Genomic DNA, 14,753 nt, shown 5'->3' with positions numbered 1-14,753 from the left:
TACCACAGTTTTATATTCACCGGTGCATTTCTTATTGTTTATATAAGTCAGTTAATATTTATGAGTTGGCATCAAATATAATCAACAGTATCATAATTTTCACCGCTCAACACAATCCAAAAGAAAGGACGTGACATGATTTATTCCAATATAGATTAGACAGGACGCAGTCACCCCTCAGATGTCAATGACGAGGGGTATCCAATAACTGGCGTGTTTATGTAGATGGGGTGCCTTTGTGGTTAGCATCTGGCAAAATGACATTATTGTAGGACATCATTTATCAGAAAAATGATGACTTTTTCATTTCTTGATCTAATGACTGTTTAATTACCTCCATATGTGACATGGATTGGACGACAATGAGCACATTAAAAGATTATTAAGACTCCATTGAGAGCGGAGAAATCAACAGAACATATCTAGACAAGGACGTTGGAGTCGGGTGGCTTCTTGCGTTATATGCTTTGATCATGGCTTTTGTAGTCATTGATGACTATCTGGATGACCAATCTGTAGTAAATCTGATTAGGGGATGTGATCATGGAAATGTACAGCATTGCAGAAATATTGCTAAGCACCGTCACGGTTTCTTCTCTGTATTGCCCAGGTGTCGACGATGTCTAGGTACATGGGGGCAGATGTATTAAGCCTTAACAAGAGATAAATGCAAGGGTGATAAGGAGAGATAAACATCCAGCCAATCAGCTCCTTACTGACTTTTTCCAAACACAGGCAGTAACATGGCAGTAAGCAGGTGATTGGCTGGATGTTTATCTATCCTTATCACCGTTGGGTTTATCTCTTGATAAAGCTTAATACAACTGCCCCATTATGTTGACAATGTCTAGGTTGACACAGAAATATCGACATACACAAGGTTGACCGTGACAAAAGGTCAACACACACAATTGATGACAAAGAAATGGTCCACACATTAAAAAAAAGGTCAACTTGAGTTTTTCACATTTTTGGGTGTCAATGTTGATACCTTGCCACACAAACCCCCATATAGTGTGCCGCGTCCCCTGGTATACACTGTTGATGAACACCTATATTTTATTTATTTATTGATTAATGTTATAATACTTACATAATAAAATAATAAAAGTTTTATCAGTTTATATGAATAAAGATTTTATGCAAAGAACAGATCAATTTTTTTTTACTTAGCAATAACGGAGTAAGGACAAGGGGTGGATTGGTAACAGGGAAGGCGCCCGGTGGGCAGAGGCATCTGTGGGGCTGCCTGTGGTTGGGAGAGGGTAGAGGGTGACAGACTGGTTCTATAGATATGTTAGGGGGGGAGGTGCCAGGATGGTGATGTGGGTGTGTATGGGGGGCCACTTTAAAAAAAAAAAAAAATGGCCGTTTTAAATTCCCAATCCACCCATGACACCAGGGATGGATTTAGCATAAAGTTACACACACACACAGCTGTGGGAAAAGACACAAGGGCAGATGCAACTGTGTCAAACTCAGAATCCGGCCCCTTCAGCAGACCATCCTCCCCCAACAGATCCCTCCCCAATGAGTGCAATGAAATCATCAAATTGGTCGATGACAGAGAGTACTGATTGGAACCCACAAACTACTAACTTTGGGACAGATTAATGGTAGTGAGATTCCAATCTCATATAGCCTCCGTACAAACACCACTAACAACAAATGTGGACAGCATTTATGATTCTAGGTGGGATGCATCAATGGGAAAATGCAGAAAAAAACCCTGTTATCGAGGTTTTTACCACATTTTTCTATGCGTTATCGATGTGGTGGGTATCGCCTGAAAAAGATAGCGATACCCTATAGGAGCTTATGGTATTCTCTCCACAACGATGTGTAAGGGATCCGTCATGGATCCCCTCCCAGCATGCCCTGTGGCCGGTGCCATCACTCTGCGTGTGCAGGGGACCCGCCGCAACGCAAAGAACAGTTCTTATCGCTAGGCTAGGACTGTCCTTTGCGTTAATATTAGCATATGTAAGAGCATATGTGATTATTATGGATGCATTACCAAGTAATGTGGGGATGCGGATGTTAGTGCAACCCGCCCTCTGACTCTAAGGTTAACCACCACTACTTTTAATGGTTGGTTTACAATCAGTGTCGACCATTTTGTTGAACCAGACAGTTTTTGTAATTGTAGATGAGTGTATTTTAATTGTATTATTAAATAGTTAAACTTTTCTTAAGCACGGTCTCCTCTATGATTGTTTTTCTTGGTTGTTTTCTAAGGATCGAGCAGTTTTTGCAGACTGCTGCTGATTTTTATTTATACTAAACCCTTTAAGGCGCCCTTTCCTATGTTAATTCATTCCCCGCCCCAATAACAGCCGCTTCCAAAAATTTCCCAAGCTGGTTTTCCATCCCAATCCGCCACTGGTAAGGACTGCTTTGGTTCTGACACTTTTAAAAATGGAGTATAAATAATCGTCTGCCGATCTTTCTTGTGAATGATTTCCGAAATCGGAATACAGTTATACCCCTTTCAGACAGAAAAAAAGACCCGGGAATTTCCCTGCTCTTGCCGTGTCGACCCGGGTTTTTCTTCTGTCTGAAAGGGTCAACACGGGTCTAAAGTTCCGGGACTTCGACCCAGGTATTTACCTGGGTTTTTCCCGTGTCAGACACGTGTTTGCGGCTGTGTGAAAGGGTCCGACCCGTGTTTTTCTCCCGACTATTGAAAAATCATGCTGATTGGCTGTGCAGCATGGCGCTGCGTGATTGGCTGATCTTTACAGCTTCCCTGATTGGCTGAGCGGGAGTGGCAGTGGCGTGCAGCGCAGCACTAAATGGCCATGGCACATTGGAAAGATGAGGAGATCCGTTTAATGCAATGTTTAATGTTTAATGCAATGCAGTGAGCAGACACCTCCCACTTTTCATGATCTCATCTCTGTGTGCCTTTAAAACTGTCCTTTTCTTATGACACACAGAGTTTTGCAGGAAAAATCTGGCTTCTGTGTGAAAGGGGTCGACACAGGAAATACCCAGGTTTTTGCTCCTGTGTGAAAGGGGGTCAGCCCCTTGCTGCCTAGTTCTACCCGGGTTTTTGTATCCGGGAAATACCTGGGTTTTTGGGATTTTTCTGTCTGAAAGGGGTATTAATCAAAGCAGATTGACATCCACCAAGCAGGTCACACTTCTACCACTACACGGTACAGCTGCCATTGTGCCAAAAGCGAATAGCTACACCTTTAATCATATAAATGCCCAGACTTTCATAGTTTTGTCCAACCTACTATGACCTGTTGTCCTCATGTTTCGTTCTCTGTTACCAGCCCAGTCTGTTGGTGATAATCTCTTGATCGACAGTGCTAGTATGCATTGAAAACAGTGGAGTAAGTTCATCCCAGGAGGCAAGATAAATATTGGTGCCCCCCTTACGCACACATCTTATATACATACATGTATGCATGTATGTAAGGCATCTGCTTCTAGAACAGATCATGGGTTCTAATACAAGGTGTGACACTTGGCAACATTTATGTTTAGAATAAAAAGAGAGCATGACATCTATGGTCCTGCTTGGAGGGGGAGTCAGTAACAGAAACGATATTGACGTTTTTTAAGTAACTGATTCAAACTTGGAGGATAGGTGCCCCCTTGGGAGCAGGAGCCCAGCGGGAGGTGACTCTATTGACTCCCAGCGGTACGCCTCTGGAAGAAAACATCTGTTTTTGATAATCCTTTTTAGTCAATTAGACTTCTGTGGAATCAATAAAAGCATTATTTGGGGTACTCATGTATTAGCAGGGCGCCCATTACGTAGTTTGCGTAGTGGTGTATTGAGAATAGCAATACACCACTATGCTGGCTACGAAAACTACGTAACTTACGCAAAGTATGTAACTTGCGCAAAGTACATAACTTACCTAAACTACGTAATTTACGTAGTTGGAGCTGTGCTAATACATAATGGTTCATATCCCCACTATCCACGTCATACTCTCATTATCCACGTGGGCGTGAAGTTAATGTTATAAAGTGTGGCGAGCGCAGCGAGCCACCGAGCCCGAAGCGTGGCGAGCGCAGCGTGCCCCGCGAGGGGATGCGGATACACGTCCGCTCGCCATGCTTCGGACTCAGTGGCTCGCCACACTTTATAGAGTTAACTCCACGCCCACGTGGACAATGGGGGTATGACGTGGATATTGGGGATATGATTGTGTTAGTGTGTGTATTGTGTGTGTAATGTGTGTGTAGTGCATTATACTTAACCTCAACGATGTCCTCCGGCACTTGGCTCCCTGTATCTCGTCCTCCATGACAGTCCTCCCTGGCGGCAGCAATGTACGCAATTAGCGTAGTGTGCTACCCAGCGGCAGTACGCTGAATTACGTACATTGCTGCCGCCCAGCCATGACGCGTCTCCCCCCCGCCGGCTGTTGCTATCCGCCGGCTGCTGGCGGTATATCGTGACCGACCAGGCCGCCGGTCACGAGGCTGCCGGTCAAGCCCCGCCGCCCGCCCTAAGGTAAAGGCACGGCCACATATTAGCAGGGCGCCCAGCTCACAAAGTAGCCTAATCTACGTTGTCAGCGTAGCCTAGCCGGGTGCCCTGCTAATACATAAGTACCTTATTTTGCTATAATGTATACATTTTTTCAATTTTTCCTATAGTTCCACTGTAATATACCCTTTCTGCTGAAATTCCACAGCTAATAATGACTATAATTAAATCTAAAAAGATGATTAGTCAGGTATATAGCACGGCACAATAGAACATGGCAGGCTCTGGGCATCATAAAACAAACACATAACGTAATATGTAACAAAAACTAATAATGATCTGGTTTCTTACATTGTTTCATATTTTAATATATTTGTATAATAGCTTGTAAGTTGTAACCAAGAACCCCTGGCAACAAAGCAAATATAAACCCTGTACACTCTACTGCCAACTATATTGTTCAAACCTTGGATTTAACATAAGAGAAAATGAAAAACATAGCAAGGTGGTTTTCTCAGCTGAAGTCTATTATATTAACCGTATTTTTATACATGCCGTTATTTTTTCCTATAATACAGTCATTGCATAGGCAAACACAGGGGGGGGGGGGGTGTTCTGATTTCCTGGAAACCCCCTCCTCTTTGCAAGTGCCTTAATTTATGATAATAGCTGGAATATAATATGATCATGCAGTGTAAGGGACAGAGCAGAGCTGTTGCACATGCCCAGTGGTAGCAACTTCTTCTACCACATTTACTCTATGTGTGGCTCTGAGCCCTCAAACATCGCAATGGACCAGAGAGCAACTGCCAGGAGGAGGAGACAGGAGCCTTACCATGAGGTGGTAGAATGTGATCTTAGAAAGTGCAGTACTGATTCTATTATGTTTTTGTATTTATTTACCATGGTATGTTTAACCTTTTCCTGACCGCTTATGTTATTTAAATGTTTGAAACTGCCTATACTATAGACCATCTCTACTGTTAAATATTAATACTGTATTCCATTCAGTATCCAGTGTATAATAAAGACCAATTTTCGGGGCTGTTACCACTCCCCCAGACCACTCCAAGGCGCTCCAGAGTGGGAGATTTTAGATTACATCCGGAAACCCCCCTTTAAAAATCCTGCGTTTGCCACTGCATTGATTTATAAACAAGTCACTCCCATTTATGGGAAGTATTTTTATAGAAAAGTTTAGTTGTAAACAAAAATGTTCTCATGTCACCAATTAATGTTTTTTGTTTTTTTTTTAAGGTTGGGTGTTTATGGTAAGTTTTTTGTGCATAAAGAGAGCATAATAAAATGATGATTGTTGGTGGCCATCCCTACGCAGAAGAGGTGAAGCTGATTCCAGCCAGAGGACAAGGTAGGAAAGGGAGAGTTATTTACCCATGCAGTACTTCGTATAGATCCGGGATACCACTCCCACTGGGATGATAATTAGCGGCATCAGACCACTCTGCTACCACCGATACTTTTACAATAAAGAGATGAAAAGTATAATTCAAGCATTTATATAGTGTTTGGTATCCATTTCACTGTATTTTTATTCTGCTTTTATTTTGTTTTATTTGTATTTATTTATTTGCTTGTTTGTTTTATTTATTCATCTTTATCTTAAGGTGCCCATACATGGTACAATTTAACAGGTGAGATGTGATGCTCGCTCTCGTGCACATCACATCGCACAGCACAAAAATAATTGTACCTTGTATGGGCACATTTATTTTCACTCTCCTTGTTTTTACTACATGTAGTTAAAAAACATTGGTTCCCACAGGAAAAAAAAAACTATTGGCCCCATATGAAAAAATAATCACACTGTTTCCCCACAGGTAACAAAAAATAAAACGCATTGGTCCTCACATGAAAACAAGAGACTAGTGAGTAACAGTTGGGGTTGTGGTGGTTGTTCAGGAAGGGTTAAACTGCGCTAAAAATATGTCAATTAAAATAAATCATATATAAATATAATTGAAAATAAACACAAAATAAAATAAAATAAAATAAACACAAAATTATAATAGAAGGTTAAGAATTAGCTGCAGGTAGGCACTTTATATAGACCCATAATTGGGAATGATGAATGAATAAGTGAATAGTCACCCTCATAGATCCACCAGTACTGGGGAGTTCCATATTGTTTCCTAGGACTAGGGGGAGTCCAGTAGATGAAGTCTGGAGGAGCAATTTCCACTTTGCTGTATTTTACTGGGTATTTGAGGCGGTGGGGTGCCTCCAATATGGAACTTTGCCGCGGTGAAGTGGATGAAGCCTGTGCCTTTGGGTGGGTGGCAGTCCACCAGTCAAAATGGCAGTCCCTTTTTCTGGGACCGATTCTTTCAAAGCTGGTGAAGGTGTACAATTTGCGTGTCTGTAAGTGCACCTGCAGGGAGCACCTACGCGTTTCGCCGCTAAATGCAGCTTTTTCAAGTTTTCAGTTTTTATCCTGCTTGAAAATAAATACATGTATTGAATTGGTTTCATCTACAGGTTTCTAGCAGTGGGGAGCCAGTACGGACCTCCTCAGCAAAGCATTCTGGGCAATGTGCAGTCTCTGCCTGGTGACTCTGTCATGTGGTTATTATGACTCATCAGCACTTTGCTGGTGGCGCCACTGTGATTAAAGAGAAAAAATATAAAATGAAGTAACAGCTGTTCTATAGAATCCCGTCATAAACCCTTCCATTACTTTGAGGATGTGAAGTTTGCAGGGTGCAGTTCAGCGGCAGATCAGATTAAGCAGTCATGTACAGATTTCCTCTGTCCTCATCCCTTTTCCTCTCCTCTTCCCGCTTATGCTTTTCCTTAACACTATTAAATAAATTTCATCAAGTTTCTCCTCGATAGAACCCCCCCCCCCCCCCCTCCTCCCGCACAGAGCAGGCACGCTGCCAATGCATTATAAATAAGGCTTCAGATTCAGGCCAACTCTTTTCTCCTATATGTGTAGATATTTCCAGCTCCTCCAATTTAAAAAGATTCAGTTTTTGTCTTTCATCTGAAAAATAAGGATTGAATTATCCCACCAGTTCCGCACTCTCGCAGAGCCTCCTAATACACACTGTTTACTATCTATATCTACAGCTGCATGCACATCTATTCTATTGCCCAGGGGTATGGGTAAATCTTAAGATCCACACCCATTAGGTTCACCACTAAAGATAGACATGGCTAAGGACATGCATTAGGTCAACAGCCAAAAGTCGACATGCGTTTTTCAAGTTTTTTAGTCCGAATTTCTGACAAGGACACCGGATCACATCAATCTACATGGATACTCGCTGGACTCGCCATGCTTCGGAATAGTGTCAACCTTGTGACCCTATCCCTTTCCTAGAGCCATTGTCAGTAGCTGTGAGTAACCACTGTCACGGTGTAAGCAGAAATGAGATATTAGTGACAAGCCACTATGTGCTGCAGTCCGAGCTGCCAGCTGTAGCTGCGTCTAACTGAATCCGCCCCCTAGCATTGGTTAGCTGAGGCAGCGCCATTATCCTTATTGTTAGGGAATTCAGAGCTTGACCAGGGGCACGGAAGTGGCATGCGGTCCCCCCAGCATCAGAATTCGGTCCCTTTCAAGTGGCTCTGTATAGGCCCATGGTTTTGTCCATCTGCAAAAATGGCAGCCTTGCCAACATGTCTGAATCATTTCCTAAGTGAGAAAATAAGATTGTTTAAAAATGATGCAATAAAGGTGTAGGAGTTTGGGAAGTTGTTATATCTTTTTTTAATTATTTGGTACAATGTGTAGAACCCTTATGGACCCCCGTCCATCATACGGAAGAGACTGGTGGCATTATGCAGACTTTATACCTACTGAGTCTCGGGGTTGGTACACAAATAGATTTAATACATGTGGAACAATGGCAGCAGGAACCGTATCTTTGAGTGACATTTGCTGTTTTGATCTTTGTTCCACAATATCTAAATGGGAGACAGCGGAATACCTCAAGGTCAAGGAAACTGAACAAGCCCTACAAACACACAGATGGTGTGCCTGTCAGCCAGGAGTTCCAACTGACGGAAACACACAAGTGTCCCACACACACACGCATCCTTATCAGCAAAGCATCGTGGAGTGGCTTCCCTGCCCGTCTCCGCTTCAGGGAGATAGGCAGGGAGTGGGGGCAGACGGGGAGTTCCAGGGGGCTGCAAGGGATCTGCCGTTGACCAGTGGAGGGTGGCGGAGGGCCCCAACGGAACGGGGTGTGCTTCCGTCGGCTTTGCAATTCTATCACCAGGATCAGCTCCATTGAGATCTGCTCCATCTCAAGCCCGCACTCTCCCCCCTCCCGGTGTCGGCAGCAGCAACTGTGTAAGCACTTGCTGCTGCCGGCACCATGCCGGGTCCAGTTGTATAAGGAGTCAATTGTAGACACATCGTCTAGTGTGTTCCGAGCTATACAGATGCTCCAAGCTGCAGCACAGCTCCGATAGTACTAGAAGACACAGGATCTCTCGCCACGTAGTATATAAAGAATTTACATTAGGGCCCAAGAGTCCAACCTTTGACATGTTCTAGAAGGGTGTAGACCATAAGGTCGACGGTGTCAATAGGTCAACCACAGCAAAACGGTCGACCTGTATTAGATCAACATGCTGAAAAGGTTGACACAAGCAAAAAGGTCCATAGGAATGGTCGACATGGGGGGAAAAAATCAACATGAGTTTCTTTTTGTCAATGTCAGCAGATGTCAACATGGACACCATATTCCGCGACCCCCCCGCATGGTTAGATGCACTCCCCATGTTTTGGCCACTGGGATGGTAAAATCAGAACAAGTCGGTTTTAATAAAAAAAAATTATGAAAAACTCACGTCGACCCTTTTCTACGCCGACCATGCACATGTCGACCGTTTCCGTGTGTCGACCAATAATTGTTTACCTAATGTCTGCATGCCTTCTAGAATGGTGAGTGCAAAGCTCAACTACAGTATCGCCTTCCTTCTACTAAGGCATGACCAAACTATGGCCCTCCAGCTGTTGTGAAACTTCAAGTCCCAGCATGCCTTGCCATAGTTTTAGCATTCCCTAATAGTAAAACTGTGGCAAGGCATGATGGGACTTGTAGTTTCATAACAGCTGTAGGGCCATAATTAAACCACCCACCTCAATCTCCATTAGCACGATCACCTGTATACTCTGTAAACACCCAGCCTATTGCTTCTTTCAGGATAATAATACGCTTTCTCGCCTTTGGCATCTTACATTTTAATTTAAGGATACCGTTGATGGATTGTAGTCACGTGAGGCCTGTTCCGGAGCTTTCCAGGGTAGAGCAATGCCAAGTTCCTGAGCACAGACGTCAATGACACAGCAAGAGAGATCCAGCCTCATCCTTGTCTGGCGGGGAAGTGCGTTCCCAGTTATCTGTGCCATGTCCTTGGCAGCTGTTAGTATTCAGGGCGCAAAATACAATGAAGTGTCCAGAGGGGAAAAATGTGAGACAATAAAAAAAAATATCTAATTTATTTGACAGACTGAGGTTGAGACAAAAAACAATCATCGTAAAACCAGAAAATAGAATGATTCTTCTGCAAGCCCACAATAGTGTGTAACCCCGTAGAACCGCTCTGATGTGTGCAATATCTAGCTGGCTCTCACCTTTTGCCAAAGAATCACATTTCTAATCTGTTGATGCCATGTAAGCAGTGAGGACAGCAGAGTATTATTGCTTTCCTAAAGCATTGGTTTTTACAGGGTTACGATGTTACTTATTGACTACTTATACAATACAACTAGTTAGTTGGGAGTCACCACTGCTACTCGCTGTTCTGATTAGCAGAGCAGTGGGGAATAGATGCCTTCACAGCGTTGGCCATGCCCCTAGCAACTGCGAAAACTTCAGCATGGCCTCATAGTAACATAGGCCCTTATTCTGGTTGGTGCGGCCAGAGCCGCACACGGGGCTCCGGCCGCACAAACCAATCCCCGCCCACCCTACGGATCGCCACGGCCGTCCGTACACGGACGGCTGGCGATCCGCATAAAAATGGTGGAGGCTACGCCTCCACCATGGTGGGAGCTGCCCCCTGCATTCGATGGTCGTTGACCATCGAAGGCAGGTCCGCACGCCGCGGCAGCTCCCGCAAGCTGAGACCACACGGACAATCGTCCGTGTGGTAGCTTGTATGGGGGCTGAAAGCTGACATCCGGCGACGTCAGCTTTCCGCCCCCATGAGTTGCGTCATGGCCTCATTACCATGCATACGCCCCGCGTTTGCATGGGAACGCCCATGAAACGCGGGGCGTACACATAGGGAAATGAGGGCATGATGCCTCTCACGCCCCTATACGCCCCCTTTGCGGCGGACGAAATACGTCTGCGGCGAAGGGGGCTGCACATGCGCAGATTGACCTCTGCGCATGTGCAGTGTAAAAACATCGGCGGTACGGCCGCACGCGGGCCGTACCGCACGAACTAGAATAAGGGCCATAGTAATTTAGGTTGAAAAAAAGACGTTAGTCCATCGAGTTCAACCTATCTAGTTTATATCACCCTAGCAAATAATATTCCCTTTGTGTCCATAAATGCATCCAGTTTTTTTTTATTATTCATTTATTGTGTTTGCTCTTACCACATTTCCTGGCAAAGCCTTCCAGAACTTTACTGCTCTCATGGGCCCTTATTCTAATCGGATCGGTACGGCCCGCGTGCGGCCGTACCGCCGATGTTTTTACTCTGCACATGCGCAGAGGTCAATCTGCGCATGTGCAGCCCCCTTCGCCGCAGACGGATTTCGTCCGCCGCAAAGGGGGCGTATAGGGGCGTGAGAGGCTTCATGCCCTCATTTCCCTATGTGTACGCCCCGCGTTTCATGGGCGTTCCCATGCAAACGCGGGGCGTATGCATGGTAATGAGGGCATGACGCAACTCATGGGGGCGGAAAGCTGACGTCGCCGGATGTCAGCTTTCAGCCCCCATACAAGCTACCACACGGACGATTGTCCGTGTGGTCTCAGCTTGCGGGAGCTGCCGGGGCGTGCGGACCTGCCTTCGATGGTCGACGACCATCGAATGCAGGGGGCAGCTCCCACCATGGTGGAGGCGTACGCCTCCACCATTTTTATGCGGATCGCCAGCCGTCCGTGTACGGACGGCCGTGGCGATCCGTAGGGTGGGCGGGGATTGGTTTGTGCGGCCGGAGCCCCGTGTGCAGCTCTGGCCGCACCAACCAGAATAAGGGCCCCGGTGAAGAATCCTCTTCTTAATTCCGTATGAAATTTTGTCTCTTTAATTCTTAGTGCAGCCCACGCATCCTAAGTACGGCCCTGTTACTGAATAAGTCACCTCCCAGCTCCTTATGATTTCCCATCCTGTACCTGAACATACTAATCATATCACCTCTCAGTCTATGTTTTTCAAGTGAATACAATATCAGCCTGGTTAGCCTATCTTTATATTCTGTCGACTCTAGACCCCTTATTAATTTAGTTGCCCTTCTCTGAACAAATTCAAGTTCATTTATATCTTTTTTTAAGGTTCGGTGCCCAGAACTGGACACAGTACTCTAAAAGAGGCCTTACCAATGATTTGTAAGGAGGTGCTATCACAGTGGGGCGTCTTTTGATTCCATTCCCCTTTTAATGCATGCCAAGGTCCTGTTTGCCTTTGCCGCTGCACTGTGCAGTGTGCACTATTACTCATTCTATCATTTAGGAAAATGCCTAAATCCCTTTCCACCGCAGAGCTCCCAATACTAACCTCATTTAACTTGTAACTAGCATGAGTATTTTGACTCCCGAAATGAATTACTTTGCATTTATCTACATTAAACTGCATCTTCCACCTTGCTGCCCACATTGCAAGTTTAACCAAGTCTTTTGCAGTACTTCCACGTCCCCTTCTGAGTTAATTACCTTATCCACTGGTTTCCCTAAATCCACATTCTTACTGACCTCTTTGTAGAAATGAATTAGGTTTGTCTGGCATGATCTATTTTAACAAACCCATTCTGTGCTTTACATATCACCTTGTTGCGTTCTAAGAAATCTTGAATGCCATCTTCCCAATTTATGTCAGGGTAATTGAAATCGCCCACAATTATAACGTCACCTGAGTTGGCTGCTTTCTCAACCTAGGTATATTACCCTGGCACACATGTGAGAAAATAGTATTATCAAAATGTAACTTTTATTAATGTCAATTATTAAAATATGAACACAAAGACACATAAGTTTACAGTATATAAAAAATTATAGTTGAACTCCACTTTAGCTAATTGCTTTGGGAGTTATGACCCGGACCAATCCAGTCAATTAAACACTAGGCAGACAATTATGCAATGAGAACCTTCAATGTTGTTTTTTTTTTATAATATACACAAACTTGAAGGTAGAGATATAACATGAAGAAACTTTTCTGCTGGCAGATCCTCCTCCATCTCTCCCTGCAAAATCACTTTCTTGTCGGCAGATTCTATCGGCCCATATACCAGAAGGGATTTGCAATCTGTCCCCCTCATTTAATACTCAGAGACACTTTTTCCACTTTATTATAAATTGAAATCACTGCATCCATTCATAGGTGGAAATCATTTATTTATTACTCTGCGTTATTATCTGTCGTTCAGAACAATTAACATACAGCAAATACTTTTTTGTATATATTGTCAATTGTGATACTTGATTATTATTCTTTCCTCTCTCTTCTAAATTTGTGATCTCTCTCATCCCTGCATTGTAGGGGTGGTGCCCTGCAATGTCCTACAATATCAGGACACCACTTCCTCTCTAACTGGGACAGCAGAGGGACACATTTATTTATCCTATCCCCGTATTCTCTCCAAAGTTAAGAGTCGCCACAGCCGTGGCAGAACTTGTTGGTGACAATTAGCAAATATTGGGCATATACGGTTCTCTTGTTTGTCTTTTTGAAAATAATGTGATAAGGACACCTCATCCATTCCATATTGTTGATTTAAACCACACTGCATTATTTCAGTTTCAATTGTTACTTTTATGTGTCTATGAAGTTGGCGCTACAATTGTAGCAAAAATATTGACAATATTTAAATACAATGCATAGGCTCTGTCCTTGAAAAGCTTTCCTCATTACAGGCAAACTTCTAACATTCTTTGCTTTCAAACCTTTGTGGATAATACTGTGCTGTAGGAGCAGAGATCGCAATCCGGAATTGTGGTAATAAAATCTGTGGGTTTATACTGTACTTATCACTGTACCTGTGCAATTTGATACAATTACCAAATTAATAGGGTTGAATACAAAATATTTGTGAAATTAATTGCATTATAAGAGAGAAATGTTATATCTCTACCTTCAAGTTTGTGTATATTATAAAAAACAACAACATTGAAGGTTCTCATTGCATAATTGTCTGCCTAGTGTTTAATTGACTGGATAGGTCCGGGTCATAACTCCCAAAGCAATTAGCAAGAGTGGAGTTCAACTATAATTTTTTAAATACTGTAAACTTATGTGTCTTTGTGTTCAGATTTTAATACTTGCCATTAATAAAAGTTAAATTTTGATAATACTGGTTTCTCACATGTGTGCCAGGGAAATATATCTAGGTTTTTTCTTCTGAGTATCCCAAAAAAGAGTCTTCTTTTTCTACTTGTAAATATATATGTTTTCTGACTCTGGGAGCACCGCCAACCGCTGAATTCTTTCAGGGTGATGAAAAGATTTAAACTCATCACAGATAATATGCAGATGTGAAGTTGGTTATGTCTTTATCAAAACCCCAAAATTACTGAGGTCTCAGAACTATTAGGGTAGGAATCCTGTGCGGAACAAAAAAGGTGTTTTTTTTTGTATACTTTCTCAACCTGCAATATGAGGTCTCTTTCGTCTTCCGTATTAGTGTTAAGTGGTTTATAGCATGTCCCTACTATTAGCTTTTTCACACCATTATTACCTGCAATTTTTACCCCTACAGATTCTACCGTCTCCCCTGTTTCCACGTAAATATCTTCCCTTATGTAGGGTTTCAGGCAAGGTTTAAGATATAAACATCCACCACCTCCCCTTCTACCTGATCTATTTTACTTAAACACTCCCTCGTGGGAGTGCTGTAGACATAGGCCATGCCCCTACTGAGAAGCCACGCCCCCTAAATCCACTGCCACCATTGGGAGTTATGGAACAACATAACTGCAGTCAGCAATGGCGGCACACCGGAACGGACCAATTGCTCCATCTTGCTCCGTGTAGTGGTCCCTGGTGAGAAAAGTACTGTACTTGAATACCCACCATAGATGTGAAGAACAGTGTTAGCCTTTTATTATTTAGGATGTTGGGGTTATGCTACATATTTTGGTGGTCAT

Source organism: Crinia signifera, chromosome 7, assembly GCF_055691185.1.
Source record: "Crinia signifera chromosome 7, ASM5569118v1, whole genome shotgun sequence".
NCBI lineage: Eukaryota > Metazoa > Chordata > Amphibia > Anura > Myobatrachidae > Crinia > Crinia signifera.
The sequence above is the reverse complement of the archived record's forward strand: the minus strand, read 5'-3'. Positions refer to the sequence as shown.